This window comes from Saccopteryx bilineata, chromosome 4 (assembly GCF_036850765.1).
Source record: "Saccopteryx bilineata isolate mSacBil1 chromosome 4, mSacBil1_pri_phased_curated, whole genome shotgun sequence".
Classification (NCBI taxonomy): domain Eukaryota; kingdom Metazoa; phylum Chordata; class Mammalia; order Chiroptera; family Emballonuridae; genus Saccopteryx; species Saccopteryx bilineata.
The window spans coordinates 259,556,730-259,573,675 of NC_089493.1; positions in this window are offsets into that span (position 1 = coordinate 259,556,730).

Sequence of the window (16,946 nt, forward strand, 5' to 3'; positions counted from 1 at the left end):
CATTAAATCCCTCAGCATATTAATCATGGCTTTGTAAAATTCCTGATCTGATCATTTCAACATCAATGCTATATCTGACTTTGGTCTAATGCTTGCTCCGTCTCTTCAAACTTTGCTTTTGCCTTTTACTATGTCTTATAACTTTTGTTGACAGGTGAACATAATATATTAGGTAAAAGAAACTAGGGTGAGCAGGAGCTGTACTATATGGTAAGGTGTGGGGACATGGAAGTGATCTATAATCCTGTGATGGCTCATCTGTTGCTGAGCCTGTGTCCCTGGGCCATGAACTTCACGAGAGTGTTCCTGAGTTCCCTTCTGGCTCCTGTTGGGTGAGGCAGGCTGGAGACGGGTATTCCGCCTTCCCTGTGGGCAGCTAGGCTCTGGTAACGTAGTTTCACCTGAGGTTAGGCCTTATTAAGAGGAACAGAGCATTCTGGTGTATTTCAAAATGGCTTCTTCCCCCCTTGCCCTGTGGGAACATGAGGGGTTCTTCTCTACTGTTCTCTGTGAGAACTGGCTCTGAGTTTGCGGCCTCAAACTTACAGAAGTGTGGGCCCCTCTGTGCTGGGGTCCCTGGAGTTGCTCTCCTCCCAGAGACTTGTCCTTCTCAAGCCTCCCGCAGTTGGGTCATCGCGGTTCAGGTTTTCCTCCCTCCTGGGCTCCTGCTCTGGTAGGTCATGACTCTTTTTATTCCCCCTCTGTCTGTCTCTCCACATCTGGGAGCAGTGGTTGGCCCTGTGACCTCACTTCTCTGATGGAGCTAAGAAAAGTTGTTAGTTATGCAGTTTGTTCAGCTTTTAACGGCTATAAAGTGGCGTGGTGACATCCAAGCTCTTTATATGAAGGGCTGGAAAATGGAAGTCTGCGTTATCATTTTTATGCCAAGGAAATGAATACGTCCTAAAATTATGGGTGTGAAATTGAGGTGCAGAATAAATACTGAATTCTTTATTCTAGAATATGCGAAAGACGCTTAGTCCTTAGTTCGATACTAAGAAGGGCCTACTGCATGCGCATTACTAGAAATTTTCAATGATTAACATGTCATCTTTTTTATTCTTTTAATAAGAGAAGAAATGTGCATTTTGAAGGTTTCATTTTTATCATTTTATGTAATGGTATTTATATATGGTGTATGGAATACTGTACATTAAAAATTACTTTTGGGGAGCTTCTAGTCTAAATCAAATTATCTTCCTTTTATGAAGCAGCCATTCTTTCTGGTGTATGGTAGAAAAGCCAAGAGAAAAAGGGCTAATGTCTTTTCCTCAGTACCTACTAGGCTTAGAATCCATTCAAAGTTCTACAATGGAAAAATGCAACTATGCATCTCTTCAAAGAATAAGTCACAATATTTATTAAAGTGTCATTAAAATAAATGTAAGCAGATATGCTTCCACGGCCTGAGTCAGACTACTGCCTATTCTCTTGAAAGAGTGTAAAATTCATTCAAACTGCCCAATTTTCCCCTTTTCTCCTTCTGTTTTTCTTATGCAAACATGTATAATAATGGCTAAATTCTTTATGATGCTAAGAAAATAAACATGTATAATAATGGCTAAATTCTTTCTTTTTTATTTTTTTTTTTTTTTATTTTTTTTACAGAAACAGAGTGAGAGTCAGAGAGAGGGATAGATAGGGACAGACAGACAGAAATGCAGAGAGATGAGAAGCATCAATCATCAGTTTTTTGTTGCGACACCTTAGTTGTTCATTGATTGCTTTCTCATATGTGCCTTGACCGTGGGGCTACAGCAGACTGAGTAACCCCTTGCTCAAGCCAGCAACCTTGGGTCCAAGCTGGTGAGCTTTGCTCAAACCAGATGAGCCCACGCTCAAGCTGGTGACCTCAGGATCTTGAACCTGGGTCCTCCGCATCCCACTCTGACGCTCTATCCACTGCGCCACTGCCTGGTCAGACCTAAATTCTTTCCTGTCAGGACACTGCTAGGTAATAAATCACCTTCTATTTTATTCAATGTTATTTCATTTATTTCTTATCAAGGCATCCAAATAGTTGCATATACTGATAAGACAAACCCAAGAGAAATAGGGGTTGCATATCACACTATACACCTTTTATTTCTTTGCAATTATCTTCAGATATCTTATTCAATGGTCTCATGGCTTTTCAATACTATCTTTTTTGCTTCAGTTATCAGAGAATGTTTTGTCCAGATTCAAAATCATATGATCAATCCCAAGGTGTTTAAAGGTATTATCATGGCCTAAATAAAAATGAAGTATGATCCATTTATCACTTTTGAAAGCTAAAGATTCTTTACAATCCTTCAGCATATCAATGAGATGGGGCCAGGCTTTTTCATGACTAACCCACAGATCAAAGCTTACATTAGAGTGTATTGTATTATCATGTCCACACAGATATAATGCCCCGTGGCTCTGCTATTTGTTTTTTCTTAGCATCATAAAGTTTCTGTGAGGCAGATGATATGAAATACAGAAAGTCCAAGCTCATGATAACTCGGCAGCTCCTATTGTAGGGCTTTGAGTTCTTTTAGCTCAAAGCCAACAGTGTGGTGATTGCCTGAGTAGGGAGGGGGAGAAAGGAATAGAGGTGTAAATTGTGATGGACGGAGACTTGATTTAGAAGGGTGAGCACAGATGATGTATTGTAAAATTGTGCACCTAAACCCTGTATAATTTTGTTAATCAGCATCACCTGAATAAATTCAATTTTAAAAAAAAGAAACCAAAGGGGTTATGCAGGAAGTGCACTTCTGCCTCAGTACAAACTCAGGAAGGAGCAGAAATCCTTTCAAATTTGGAATGAGGAACCTAAGCTCTTGCCATTGATTTGTATCCAGTTAGAGGAGATACTCAGCAAAGACTAATAACCTAATATAAAAATGTACCCTACAGCCTGAGCAGGTGGTGATGCAGTGAACAGAGCATTGCACTGGGATGTGGAGGACCCAGGTTCAAAGCCCAGAGGTCACTGGCTTCAGCACAGGCTCACCAGCTTGAGTGCGGGGTTGTCTGGCTTGAGTGTGGGATCATAGATGTGATCCCATGGTTGCTGGCTTGGGCCTAAAGTTGCTGGCTTGAGCAAGGGGTCACTTGCTCTGCTGTAGCCCCCTGATCAAGGCACATATGAGAAAGCAACCAATGAACAACTAAGGTGCTGCAATGAAGAATTGATGCTTATCTCTCTCCCTTCCTGTTTATCTGTCCCTGTCTGTCACTATCTTTGACCCTCTGTCTCTGTCAAAAAAAAAAAAATGTATCCCACAAACATCTGAGGAGTGCTCTCTAACTGAGCAAAGACCCATATGTGTGGACACCAAGCTCAAGGAAGACTCAGAGAGGTAACAGCAGTTTGCCTTGAACCTTTGCTCACTTCCGTTCTGGCTTCGCTACAAGCATGCATGCCTAAACTGAAATGGGAAGATATGCCTGTATCTATAGAATTCCTTAGATGTCTGGCCTTGGGATAATTGCAAATTTTTAATAAAAGGCAATTAATTTTAAAGATTTTGACACTTTTTAAAACAAAGGTTGGAACTTGGATTTGGCAGCAACTGTCTTGTTGTATACCATTGGGAATATAAGTTAATATTCATCTCTAAACTTACTAACCTTTCATCGTTAGGGAAATAACCCAAGTCCTGAATGGAGATTCTCTAAAAGGAACTCAAAGATACTCATTTCATGGACTTGACAAGAATTTAATTCAATTATCATGGCAGTTAGAGGGTCAAAAAAGATAAGGGAACCTTACAGAGTGGTTCCAAGAATTTATATGAAACCGATTCTGTATTTCCATGACATTTATGACTGAGGGTATATTATAGGAGTTATAACTTAGAACATATATGCTCAAGTCCATTGTTATAAGATTGGTAAACATTTGTTGGGGCTGATAGACTGGTAAAAAAAAAAATCAGCGAAAATAACTTACCTGGTCTTGCAATATGTTTTAAACCCAAACTCTGTCATCTTATTCATTATTTTATGACTATTTATAGTTCATTTTTTTTATTTACTAATTCAGTACTTGCTCATTGTAAATTGCTTCATTCCAGAAAATAAAATAAAGTCCTTCCAGAGACAGCTATAAGAACATTTTGTTCTTAAACATACAACACAAAGAATCTTACTGTAGATACTGTTTTGTAATCTTTTATCACTGAGTATTTTTTATCATTAAATATTCTTTGATAGCGTATTTATAATAGTCTTTACTAGCCCATTCTATTTATTCATACAATTTACTTATCTTTGGATATTTATGTTGTTTCTAATTTTTCATTAGATATTATAGGGCAGCACTGTAACAAAGATCCCCTTCGCCTTAATCATCACCTTATGAAAAATGCTTAAAAGTAGAAGTTCTGGGTCAAAAGACAAAAAAAATGTCTGCAGCATCTAATGGCTGTTGCTCCATTTTTCTCTGCAAGGTTTAGTATCAACATATCTATGCACGCTTTAACCTTTTAGAAGAGGTTGGGGAAGCAAGTGGCTAGTGAATCCCATTCCACAGTAAGCAACGACTAGTCTTATTTGAAAATTTCTGAGATTGATGCAAGATTGAATAGAGTTTAAATTAATGTCTGGTGATAGATGTCAACTTGTAGGCAATGCATCTAATGGAAGGTACCAGTTTCTTTTCCTTTTCCTCTCTCCCTTCCTCCTCTTTCTCAGAGAGAGCCAAGTTTTCCTTATTTAGAAGGATAAATACCAAAGGCAAAAGCACCTACAAATCCTCTTGCTTGCTTAGGAGCATAAGAAATTAACGAGAAAGGGCTAATTAGCAGCAAAAGGGCTAATAATGAAAGCAGGAGGAAAGAGGTTTAGGGAAGGAAAAATAGAGTGGTCGCATGTTCGTTTATAGTGCACATTAAGGTGCGGACTTTTGGTCAAGAGAAATGGTCAGCATTGGAGAAGGGGACTTAGAAGGAGGCTACTTTCCTTGTCTTTGTTTTCTCTGATTATTAGTTAAATGTATAGCAAAAATTACTGGGAAAAACCAATAAGGCTAGATTTCCAAGGAACCTTCAGACTTCAAAGACTCTACCAGCCCACTTTTGTCAAGACTTTGTGCATTAAAGGACTGAATGCTTTAGAAAAGAAATGGCTAAAGGACAATGAGAGGGTGGGATGAGTGCGTTGTAGAAGACAGGCATGTGAAGTGTAAAAAAAACATAAAGAAAGCAAAGAAAATATTTTAAATGAGGTATTTTCTGGGCTATTACAATTTTCCAAGTGAATCTTTTAAAACAATTATTGTGTGATACCATAAATCACACTATCAGTTAGTGATTAAAGTCAAATGGGAAAGATGAACTATTATTATTGTTATTTTGAGAGAGAGGCAGTAAGAGAGAGAGACAGGAACATTGAGCTGCTCCTGTATGTGCCCTGACTGGGGAATTTAACCAGCAACCTCTGTGCTCTCATATGATGCTCCAACCAACCAAGCTATCTGGCCAGGTCTTAATTTTTATTGATAATTTCTTCTTCTTCTTCTTCTTCTTCTTCTTCTTCTTCTTCTTCTTCTTCTTCTTCTTCTTCTTCTTCTTCTTCTTCTTCTCCTCCTCCTCCTCCTCCTCCTCCTCCTCCTCCTCCTCCTCCTCCTCCTCCTTCTTCTTCTTCTTCTTTTCTTCTTCTTTTCTTCTTCTTCTTCTTCTTCTTCTTCTTCTTCTTCTTCTTCTTCTTCTTCTTCTTCCTTCTTCTTTCTTCTTCTTCTCCTTCTCCTTCTCTTTCTCCTTCTCCTCCCCCTTCCTCCTCCTCTTCTTCTTCTTCCCCTCCTCCTCCTCCTCCTCCTCCTCCTCGTCCTTCTTCTTTTTCTTCTTCTTCTCCTCCTTCTCCTTCTTCTTCTTCTTCTTCTTCTTCTTCTTCTTCTTCTTCTTCTTCTTCTTCTTCTTCTTCTTCTTCTCCTTATCCTTATCCTTCTTCTTCTTCTTCCAAGATAGAGAGCGAGCAAGTGAAGGGAGGGGGAAGGGAAGGGAAGCATTCAGTTGTTCCACTGAATTATGCCTTTCTTGGTTGCTTCCCATGTGTGCCCTAACCAGGGATTGAACCTGCAACCTTGTCATTTTGGGATGACACTCTTAACTGACTGCACTAATTGGCTGGGGCCAAGAAGAATTATTTTTAAAACAATATTTCCATCCATTTATTCTGTCCTTCCATAACCAAGAAAATCTGTCCTTTATCAAATTCATGTTACTTCTTTTGTCATGGATTTTGCCTCTGAATTTAAAGAAATAAGAAAATATATAATTTCAGAAACATTCTGACTCTAGGGACAAAGTGATTGACATTTACTGTAATAACAGCACATGTAGCATTAAAGAAACAAAATTCAACAGAATAAACTGGAAGATCTAATTGGTTTTATTAAGTGATTTGTGCATGAGGCAGCATTGCATCTAGCAACTAGAAGGGCACTCTGAGGAACTGTGTAAAATAGAAGGTGTTTGTAGGAAGCAGGGTGGGCCACAGGAGCTGTTAGTGAAAGGAAAAAACAGGATTATTTTTGGGTTTTGTGCCAGGACATCTTTTCTTTGGGGAAATGAAAAGGGGAGGGTTTGTATCATGTAGATTACTTTTTCTTTCTATGAGGGGTGGGGAGGGACAGTGTGACAAGTTTCCATACTGGTGTTTGACCAGAAAATTCCAGACTTATTTAATATTATGCTTCTGGGAGAGGTTGAAACTGCATTTAGACCGGGTGTTAAATCTAGGTTTGATCTCACGGGATTTTAATACAAGGGATACAATTTTAGGTCTGTGTTTTCTTTCCTTTTTCCCCCTTAACAGTTCAAATCACTTATTTACAAACTATACATTACAGTTTGGATATGCCCCAGAATTGTTACATAGCCCTTTGCCCTTAATCTAACAAATGTTGACTAAGAATTACTTTTGTGCCAAGCATTGTGCTAGGTATCAAGAGTAAAAAAAAATTGATTTCAGTTAAAATACAGTATGGTGAGCTGTTTCTGCTCCCTGTGCTCTATTGTCTTTGATGAACTTGGACAACAGCCACACCCAGATCCTTCATCTATGGAGGAAAGTTGCTAAGAGCAGTGAAATTTGGTGTGGTCAAATAAGGAAGCCAAGAGAAGATGCATATTTATTTTGATCATCCCAGGCAATTAGCTCTCCAAAAAAAAATTAGATTGAACTTTCTAAGAATTCTACTGACAACCTCTTGTTTAGAATAGTAGAATAATCTGACTATGTGTGGGAGCTGCCCGAGGGTCCTGGATCCATACATACCACTGATGGGTAGGTGAGGTGGCCACATTTAGAGATGCTATCTTTGCAAAAAGCAGATGACCATCCAGCTCTTAGGACAATAGTTTAGGTCCCCTAATCACATGAAATCTGAATGCCTGGAGCTCTGCCACCCAAATAGGCTTCTCTTTTCTTCAGGGAAGAGGCATAGTCACTGGATAGACTGAGATAATGAAGGACAAGTTCAAATATGCAATAACTTAGGAAGACACTAAGAAGAAGACACTTTCCAATACTTAAAAATTCCTTTAAAAAAGAAACTTAAGAAATAAATATGGACCCTTAATAAGAACCGGAAACAATAGTTAACTATCATTAAAGTCACTTTAGGATAAAATAAAGGCTAAATGAAAGTTGGAGTTAAAGTTGTTGAACAGAATGTAAATATAAACACAGCAACAGAGAAGTGGCAGTGTGACTAACAGAAACAGATTGGTGGAATGAGAGGGAAAAGGTGTGGTGTAATGAACTGAAGTATATTGATTGACACATATTTCACAGAGGAGGGGTGTCAAAAAGATATTGTCTTCAGGTGGTAGCTCAAGAAAGGTGTTATTATAATATGTTAGTATGAAGCTACAATTCACTGAAGAAAAAGCACACTTCCAAATTTTTATGAAGAAAACACAGATAAGAAAAAGTAAACAAGACACATTCAATAGAGCAAAAGATTAAAATCTAAAGAAATATTACAAATGTGAGGTATAAAACAAAATGGAAGAAAAGGGTTGAGGATATGTCATATACAAATATAAACAGTATCAAATTTGTTAAAATATTTTAGGACCAAATAAAAAAATAAAATCTGAATATATTGAATTTACAAAATACATACTAACAGAAAGAGGTGACCCCTAAATTTTATAAATAATGAGATGAGTAAAATGTACCAAAAAAATATTTAAAACATCAAGAATTTTGATGCTAAAATCAAACTATGTTTAATTCAGGGTAGAAAGCATTAAAGAAAACAAGAAAGGCAATTTATATCAGTCAGTGCTTCAGTGAACTCTGAAAGCAAATATATTATCAGAATTCATAAATCAAAATGACAGAAGACATAAGATGCAAAGAAGAGAAACACTATATATAGTAGCAGAAGACTTTAGTTTTTCCAGTCAGTTTTCTTAGTCAGTATGGGACTAAGAAGCTACTGACTAAGAAGCTACGTCGAACTCTTCTATATTCTAAACCAGGGGCAGTCAACCTTTTTATACCTACCGCCCACTTTTGTATCTCTGTTAGTAGTAAAATTTTCTAACCACCCACCGGTTCCACAGTAATGCTGATTTATAAAGTAGGGAAGTAACTTTACTTTATAAAATTTATAAAGCAGAGTTACAGCAAGTTAAAGCATATAATAATAATTACTTACCAAGTACTTTATGTTGGATTTTCGCTAAGTTTGGCAGAATAAATCTTTATAAAACAACTTACTATAGTTAAATCTATCTTTTTATTTATACTTTGGTTGCTCCACTACCGCCCACCATGAAAGCTGGAATGCCTACTAATGAATGGTAGAGACCAGGTTGACTACTACTGCTCTAAACACACAGAATATACCTTAAATTCTGTCCTGTAATATTTTATGAAGCTGTTCACAATTATACTACAAAATACCTTACAAAATACAAGTGGCATATATACATAATATGAACTGAATGTCTAGGTTCCCAAAATTCATATGTTAGAGCCCTAATCCCCAATATGTTATACTCAGAAATGGGGCCTTTAGAGGTAGGTAGATCATGAGACTGGAGTCCTGGTGAATACAATAAATGTCCTTATAAAAAGAAAGGGAAGAGAGATAATCTCCCCTGTATGTAGAGACACAGCAAGAGGGTGACCACCTGCAAATCAGGAAGAGGGCTCTCACCAGGAACTTAATCAGTTGTCACCTTGATTTTGAACTTCCCGGCCTCCAGAACTGGGCTTGTGTTGTTACTTTTGTAGTAATTCTGCTATAGCAGCCCAAACTAAGACATATTTTTAAATGCTCAAATTATCTCTAATTTTTAAAAACACAAATTTAGACAAGATGCCACATTTCATTTAACATAGCATATTGGAACAGATCATTTAGTTTAGTAGTATACAGCAGTGATTTTCAACCTTTTTATATTTGGGGACTGATGGTCTACTTGGCCGAAACAGAAACAAAAAGTTTTATCTTACTGCGCATAACAGTGCAACATGGTACAAGCTGGTGCTTGATTTCTGAACTCCTCGTGTACAATGTGTTGAACACTACCTAAGTTTGTCAGAATGCTTTTTGTCTATTGCATATGATCTGTAAATGCTCTGCATGATGCAAAAGGTTGTTCGAACGAGCCTACAAGTTCCAAAGGTATCTAAGACAGCCACAATAGTATTTTCATCCATGATACAGGCTGATAAATGGCAATCACTCTGAACACAAGTGAATTCAACTGAGATCATTGGGTCTATAATATTCATGCAATATCGGAGTGGTTAACTCTTCCGCAGACCCGGGGTTGAAAAACACTGGTATACAACATTGTCAAAGATGTGGGAAAAGAGAGTATCATACACTGTTGATGGAAATAAAATTTAGTAAGTCACCTTTAAGAATTCTGTATTAGAAATTTAACATACAGCTCTACTCAGATATATGCTTAAAGAAATAAGTAGGATGTTTATGAGGCTTTGTGTATAATAAAAACAACTGAAAACTATCCAAATGTCTATTTATAAGAGATCATAGCCATAAAAAGAAATGTTATTCAGAAAGAAGAGATTGATCGTAGGCTCATGTGCAGAACTTTGTAAAAACACAATAAATTAAAATTTAAAAAGACAAAAAAAATACTGTTAAAGGAAAATAAAGGATGTTCAGAATAGGTTTTGTAACATGCCATTTGGGGAGGAAAAATTTTCCTCTACCCTCAGGACCTGAGAGATTAGCAAGAGAAAATAACCAGATTTAATGACATACATATATTTGGGAACCTCACTGTATGAAGGAGTCAGAGCCCACGTACATGAGAGGCTCAGGGACAGAAAGGGAAATTTTGGTATATAGCACATTCTGAGCTATGGACATGGCTTCAGAAGGTAATTCCAGTCATTTAGTCTGCTTTGTCATATAGGTAAGTAAAAAGTCATTTCTGTTGATAACTTATCATAGGCCAGACCCCTAATTTAAATTCTTCTAGATTGTTAAGGGGGAGGGGACAGAAGTGTCTCCTGAACCCACAAGGTCTTGGTTGCTGTTAGTTCAAATAAGCTGCATACCTGAGTCACATCTGGGGGTGGCTCGTTCTGAACCCCTGCGCCATCATGTTACAAACATTTGTACGTGCACGTGAAACTTCTTGAAGGACATGCCACAGACCAGTGGTGGTTGCTTCTGGTGAAAAGATAGTTGTTCTGGAGCAAAAAGGAAAATTGTTTTTCATTAATTATACCACCATACTGATTTTTGGTGTCTAAATATTAGGTTTGCAAATTTAAAAAGGAGTAAAATGCAATGAATGAGAGCGACATTATATGTGCCCTTGAGGAGTTTAGAGGCCAATGGCAGATACTTACACATCAAATTCACCATGCAGGTTGAGGAATGGTAGATGGGTGTGTGCAGGCAGAGCCTGGAGGAAGCGCCTAGCTGCAGTCGGGATTTTCTTATAAAAGTGGGAGAAAGTGCTGCCTGATGGTACCTCCCCCGCTTCAGTTGCGGGATTCAGCCGGTGCATACCGGTTCAGCAGAACCAAAACCTAATTTTTTGTTGAGTTTGGTGAACCAATTGTTAAAATGGCACTTGTTATCAGGGTTCTCTCTAAAGTGGGCACCTGGTCAGCCGCCCAATGTGGAAATCACAAATTTACATTCCTTACTCTTTTTAAATGTTCATCTGTGCAACAGCGTATTCTAAGTGCCCGTAGTAATACTCGTTCCATCCATGGGTGAAAAAAATTTCATGGAACTATGCTTGCAATATGTATTTATTCATTTCATAAAACTTATTATACCTTTGATAAAATGCTACATTTTAATTCCCTTGCATTTGTTACTTCAGTAAACAAACATGTAACGTGAAGAGGAAAAAATGCCGAACAACCAGGGGCGACAAGCTGTCATTGGAAATATCTTAAGTAACAGATTTATTGTTTTTTTTGTCAGGTATTAATATTTTTTCATTAATATTTTAAAACTCTTTCCTATAAAAGAATCTAGTTTTCTGTACCTCTTTTATTCTTATTTAAGTATTAAAGGCATGGAATAATAAACTACTTTTTGGTATGTCATTTTTTTATACTTAAAATGGTCATCAGGGCAGAGAACCGGTTGTTAAATTGTTTGAATCCCATTGCTGCCCCACCTCTTTTCTTCTTATATACTTTGCATCCCAAGGTTTTTGAAAACTAGGCCTCATTTACCAATTTGAAACACGGAATTCTGTTGTACCCATGAACAAAGGGAGCATATACCCAAGAAGAACTTTTTTCCAAATAGAATACGTCATTCTCACCATGGGAAAGCATCCTTCTTTAATGCAGTCTTCCCTGATTATTTTTCCCATTCTCTCAGATGGCTGAGTGCACAAGGGACACTAAGGTAGACCTAGGTCTATCAATAAGTAAACATGTCCCCAGAGTGGTCACAGACTGTGTTTGTATTTTAAGGAATTCTCCCATCCAGAGTGACGGCCTAGCCTGATGGCTCTGCGTACCCTCTGTGGCACTGGCTCTGCCTGCACAGGACACAATGGCGACAGTGCCTTGGCAGTCAAGCTGAAGGCCCTCTGCACAGTGTGACCTGCCTCCCTGCTTTGTGCATGTCCAGGGACTTCAGTGCTGTGATCCATTGTTAGAAACAAGGGGCCACTTCATCTTGACATGGACAAAAAGGGTGAATTACTGAAGAGCTTGATGGAGTTAGTTTCTCACAATAAATAGTCTGGGAAGCATCAGCAGCAATATAATCGTTTGAAACACATTGATCTTTGGGTTTCTGTTCATTGTCTGCTAGAGTTCAGAATTCCATGCTTCTAAAAAAAAAATGGAATGTTTAGATGTGGGAAACCTAATAGTTTATTGTGTGTGGGTGAAAGTACTGTGTTTGTAGGCCCCCATTTGACAGGCTTCCCTTGAAAGTTTCAGAAATCTCATGTTGAACCTGGATTCCTTTCATTTGAAAATGTATTTCAGTTCCAAAGTTACCGCTTTTCCGCATTGTCACAAAAAGATACTTGGTTGGTTTTATGTCTCTGCATGTCTCATTGCACTATTTCCCTCCTTGCCGTCTAAGTCTTTGGAAATGAACTTATTTTCTGTATTTCGAGTTTATCTCAGTTGTTACTAAACAAAATAAGTTAATTATTATTAATTAGTTAATATAGTCAAAATTAGTAGGAAAAATATCCAACTGTCTGTTCAGTGAGAACTCCTCTTGTGACCCCTTTAAGCTTTCTAGTTGGTAAAAGTGGAAATTACTTATACTAAGAAAATTACAACGTTTCAGTATTATTTAATGACTAGTTTGCGACAGAAGCGAAAGCAAAAAGGGAAATAAAGTATGTAGGGGTTTACAAATCTTTTGATTGAAGATCAGAATTATATCAACATTATATTCTACATTTCCAAAAAAGATTTTTCACTCAAAATGAAGGTTATAAAAATAACAAACACGACTTAGAATTATTCATTAGTTAACAAGTTAGTCCTGTCATTGACCTTTTCTATTACTATTTCTGGTACTAGGAAGCTTCTATTTCCATAGCAAGCTACAGCTCCTTCTGTATTTCATAACAGATAGTTTAGATAATGTTAAAAAACCAAGTCATCGTAACATTATTTGATCTTCATTTAACTATCTACAAAGAGCACATATAACAGCACAAAGAATGTAAACTGTGTTAAATAAAAATAAACTCTAACTTCATTCCCATTGAGAATTTAGTTTAATACAATAACAGAACAGGTTCTTAGATTTTAACCCCTCTTTCTTTAAAAATGATTTTACACTGGTGTTGAGAGGTTTTGATGATGCTGATTTTCCTCTGTCTATATTGTATACTTTGTGAGGTCTCTGCAATCACTGATTCAGACTGGCTCCCCATTGCCAAGCCATGTGTTAATGCACTGACTTCTAACTATGTGCTAGAAACACTGCATGTTCAGGACGGTAGATGGTAAAGAATGTCCGGAGCAATGCATGGAAAGAAATAGCCCCTGAAAGAAAAAAATATATATAAATCATTTGGTAAAACAATCATCAAAATTCACATTTGATATAAAAATCATTCAGAGGCTAGTGGTAGCCCTAGGGTACCAGATATTATAAAAATCAATACTATTCTGGACTGTCATTTCCACAAGCCAGCCCACATATGGTTATTAAAGATAAAATAATTCCTACTGTAGATGAGCTCGCAACAAACATGACAAGCCGTATAAGGAAATGACACACCATGGCTGAAAATCAGCAAACACAGTGAACAGAAGAGTGACACCTCCAAGAGTTGGAGATAATAAAGCAATCTCAATGAGAAAACAAAATAATTATACCTATTAAATAGAGGAGTAAAAGAAGGAATGGAACCCATGAGGCAAATCAAGACCATACAAAAGAGCAAACAGATTTGAGAAAGAATAAAATTATATTTCTAGAAATGAAACACATGGTCTTTGAAACTTTCAGGATTCAATAGCAGATCCCACCCAGTTGAATGAGGAATCTGTGTCAGCCATGAAATTATGCCACTTAGATCTGCTGTGGGGACCCAGGTGCTTTGCTCTGAATCAGTAACCATGTTCACGATGAGATCATGCTTCCAGCAGCCTGATCCCAGCCAACGGCTGAGTGCACAAGGGTCACTAAGGCCGACCTAGGTCCGTGATGGCAAACCTTTTTATTATTATTATTATTTTTTTTTTTTGTATTTTTCTGAAGCTTGAAACTGGGACAGACAGACTCCCGCATGCGCCCAACCGGGATCCACCCGGCATGCCCACCAGGGGGCGACGCTCTGCCCACCAGGAGGCAATGCTTTGCCCCTCTGGGGCATTGCTCTGTTGTGACCAGAGCCACTCTAGCGCCTGGGGCAGAGGCCAAGGAGCCATCCCCAGCGCCCGGGCCATCTTTGCTCCAATGGAGCCTTGCTGTGGGAGGGGAAGAGAGAGAGACAGAGAGGAAGGAGAGGGGGAGGGGTGGAGAAGCAAATGGGTGCTTCTCCTGTGTGCCCTGGCCAGGAATCGAACCCGGGACCTCTGCACGCCAGGCCGACGCTCTGCCACTGAGCGAACCAGCCATGGCTGCGAACCTTTTTATAAAAACCACCCATTTTTGCAGCGCTGGTCAACCTGGTCCCTCCCGCCCACTAGTGGGCCGTCCAACTTTCATGGTGGGCGGTAGCGGAGCAACCAAATGGCGCCACAATTGGCCCACTAGTGGGAGGGAGGGACCAGGTTGACCAGCACTGCAAAAGTGGGCGGTTTTTATAAAAAGGTTCGCCATCACGGACCTAGGTCCTAGAACACTCAGGATTCTTCCAATGGTGACTTTCTCTCGAGACTTCCCATTGGCCTGGCTGAAACTTTCTTAGGCAGTTCAAGACACTGCTAACCCGACACTCCGTCACCCCTGCCCTCCTTCACAGGAGTCAGACCTACTTCAGGTTCCTCCCTCACCAGCTCCCACCTTTTTCTCTTCAACCTGAACGGCAGGGTGAGTAAAATAGGAGAATTGATTGGAAGGTAGCATAAAAAAAAATAGTTTGAACCCCAAACCACTTCTGTGCTGCAAACAAGGTGACTGTTTTTCCCTCATCACGCCAAAAAAATAGGAATTTATTCTTTGAAAAAACTGAGCTGGAGAAGTTCTGGTGCGCTGGATGCTGCCCATGACTGAGGGCAGAGTGAGGAGCTAAACAACACAGAGGAAGCATAAGCTCTACAAGCTCGCTTCATAGCCCTCTTCTGTCTCTGGGCTCTGAGTGCAGAAAGCCAGGCTGATACTCTCAGATAGAAGACGCAAAGCCTCTTTTCCTGATGAAGCTGACCAGCTCTCATGAACAAAACCCAAAACACAACTATGGATCCTCTAGCATTTGGGTGTTGACAAGAGAGCTGTAAATTCCAGTTAGCTTTTAAGGGCCTTGTTCTTAAATATGAACAGACAGACAGCCAATGATCACCACACATTCCAGGAGAACCTCTAATGTGAAAGAAAACAAAATAATTGGGTAAACAGGAAAAAAGGAACTTGAAAATGAAACAATTTCAATATAACTATGATTGATGTTCTATGAAAGACAAAACTTATCACACTCTTGAAATAATATCAGAAATTTTCACTAAGAAATCAGAGAATAGAAGGAAGACAAGATGGCGCTGGAGTAGGCGGACATGCCAACATCTACCTCCCAGAACCAAAGTGGATTACAACCTAATTTTAAGAGCTATCATCTGGAAAAACCAACTTTGGACTAAACTAAGGGAACTCTTCAACCAAGGAACACTGAAGAAGCCACACCGAGACTAGACTGCTCAGTGTACCCCAAGGTTCTCTTTACCAAGCCACTGTCGCAGAGCTCCAGGGAAAAGCAACCTGGTCTCATCTTTCCAGGCAGAGGAGAACAGAAGCTCCATCTCCACACATGCTGCAGATGGCTTTTCCAGTCTACCTGAATCATTACCAGCTAGAAGCAGCGGTCATTGGGACTTGGATGTGAGCTGCAAAGTATAGAATTGTGACAACAATTCCAGTGCCGTGCGGACTTTTCCTGGACTCCTGCTCCTTGTGACAGCTCCTAACAGACTGAACTGGGGTTGGATTGCATTTTTCAGGGATTTGACATGGTGTTGGGGCCAAGTTGGACTTGGTGAACATGTTAAGGACACTGCTCTTTTATGGATTCTTGCTGTATTGGCCAAGAGTTTGCTTAAAGGCTTTAATCACTGTAAAAAAATATATAGAAGACTGGATAAAGAAGATGTGGCACATATACACCATGGTATACTATTCAGCCATAAGAAATGATGACATTGGATCACTTACAACAAAATGGTGGGATCTTGATAACAGTATACAGAGTGAAATAAGTAAATCAGAAAAAAACAAGAACTGCAGGATTCCATACATTGGTGGGACATAAAAACGAGACTAAGAGACATGGAGAAGAGAGTGGTGGTTATGGGGAGCGGGGGGAGGGAAGGAGGGAGAGGGGGAGGGGGAAGGGGAGGGACACAAAGAAAACTAGATAGAAGGTGACAGAGGACAATCTGACTTTGGGTGATGGGTATGCAACAGAATTGAATGACAAGATAACCTGGACATGTTTTCTTTGAATATATGTACCCTGATTTATTGATGTCACCCCATTAAAATGAATAAAAATAATAAAAAAAAAGAAATCAGAGAATAAAAAACTTTTGGAAAGGAAAAACATCATTTCAGAAATAAAATTTGAATGGAAGAATTGGAGTAAAAAGTTTAAAAGAGACTCCAGAAAGCAGACCAGAACACTAACAGCTCACCAAAGGAGAGGAATTGTAAGAAAAGGAGAGAACTGGTTCAAAAGCTCTAACATGCAAATAATGGGAGTTTCACAGAAAGAGAACAGAAAACCTAGGAAAGGGAAACAAAGACGTAATACAGAAAAATGTGAGGATGAGAGGACATGAGACTCTAAACCACAGCTGCCCTTCTGAAC